Genomic DNA, 1756 nt, shown 5'->3' on the forward strand with positions numbered 1-1756 from the left:
TGTTTCTTCTGATATTTTCAGGGACATTTTATGTATATGTGACAAAATATGTTTGGTTTTTGTCTATTAAAAACAAACAATTGGGCCGGCCCGGTGGCGCACTGCTACAGTGCGCCGCTTGGGAAGCGCGGCGGCGCTCCCGCCCGAGGGTTCGGATCCCACATACAGACCGGTTCCCGCTCACTGGCTGAGCGAGGCACGGGAGCAGCGCCGAGGGTTGCGATCCCGTTGCCGGTCCCCGGTCCGGTATGGGGGCAACACTGAGGGTTGCGATCCGTTGCCGGACACGGAAAAAGACAAAAAAAATATATATATATATATATATAATTGGGGAGAATTTGTCTAAAATATCTGCACATTCACATAGATGTGTAAGGGTATATCACTATAAATTTTCTGATATAATTTCTGAAAAAATTTCTGCAACAGAAACTCAATACACTATATTATTCAACATACCTATCAAATGCCTCACTGATAAATGCATATTCAACCTGAATTTTAATAAAAAGGAATGGGAAGGTAAAATACAAAATGTCAAGGGTGCCATATCAAGTCTATATGCAGAATGATGGTATGTTATTTACAAAAAAAAAATCAGATGTGCGAAAACAAAATTGCTGAGAGAAACTGAAGAAACACAATTTACTAAACATACTAAGTTGATTTATTGAAATTGGGTTATGGTCTTTCCTTTGTTAATTTTGGAAATTTTATGTTTTTAATAAATACATAATGAATCAAATTGTAGGTTATTATTGTTGCATTTCCAAGACCAGAAGATCAATATTTTCAATCTTCCCACATGAGTAAATGAATTAAAATTAATGATATTCTAAATGAGGAAGTAGGGACGTTCTTCCAACTGCCATGTTTGCAGCTTGTTGCAAATCCCCAGTCCAGATTCTCTAGGTGATTCCTCAAGGTCATGCAGTTACATTTAAATTACACACACTTTACCTAAATTAGGTTTCCAAATCTGGCTCACACTTTAGAGGCGCTCCATGCTTCCTACATCTTTTTTCCCTAAAGAGAAAAAATGTAATTTATTGGAATCATTTTTTGCATATTCTTTGAATGAAACTTCTGTTGCCTAATTATAAACTAGAACTTTTTTGTAAAAAGTTACATTTTTGAGAAATAATGTTCAAAAATTTTATTTTTTGAATCACAAAAGCCTTCAGAAAATAAATCTACACATAATCTCTGGCTTCTGCTGAGTTGTTAATCTGAGTGTTATATTTTAATTTTGATGTAGAAAATTCTGAANGAGAAAGCTTATGTACATTATGAGCTGAGCAATCAATGAAAGACAAGGTGAAATATATGAAGCATTTGAAATGCTGGACAATATATGAAAGACATGGTGAAATCAAATACAATAACTTTACAACTTAGACTTATTGGATGCGTATTGTAAATCTACACACTCTATGATTAAGAGGCATAACTTAAAAAAATTCACAGGGAATTAGGAATCATGATACTTTACCAGGGTCATGGAAAATAAGAACTAAGTACAAGTACCATTTTAATAATATAGTAGGTGAAATTAAGATCTTAAAGTTCATAGCAGATTAAACATAGCTGAAGAGAGAAAAGGTATATTAAAAGATTTTCAGAAGAGAAAATAGAATGAAAGAGTAAGACAAAAACTGAAAAACTATATGAGATAGAGAAACAGGTTATTTAAGGCTTGCAGTAACATATTTAATTGGAATCCCAGAATTTTGGTGAAAAAACATAAATAAGTAAA

The 1756-nt window shown here is 33.8% G+C and overlaps 1 long non-coding RNA gene across 1 annotated transcript in view; it reads left to right on the forward strand.

Moving 5' to 3' along the window:
- The first annotated feature begins 1288 nt into the window (after window positions 1–1288).
- LOC103593527 overlaps window positions 1289–1756 on the forward strand; it is a 3176-nt gene continuing 2708 nt past the window's right edge. The window contains exon 1 of the long non-coding RNA XR_550764.1: window positions 1289–1743. This is a non-coding gene — a long non-coding RNA (uncharacterized LOC103593527). The remainder of the gene's footprint in view (window positions 1744–1756) is intronic.

This window comes from Galeopterus variegatus, unplaced genomic scaffold (assembly GCF_000696425.1).
Source record: "Galeopterus variegatus unplaced genomic scaffold, G_variegatus-3.0.2 Scaffold1362, whole genome shotgun sequence".
Lineage (NCBI taxonomy): Eukaryota > Metazoa > Chordata > Mammalia > Dermoptera > Cynocephalidae > Galeopterus > Galeopterus variegatus.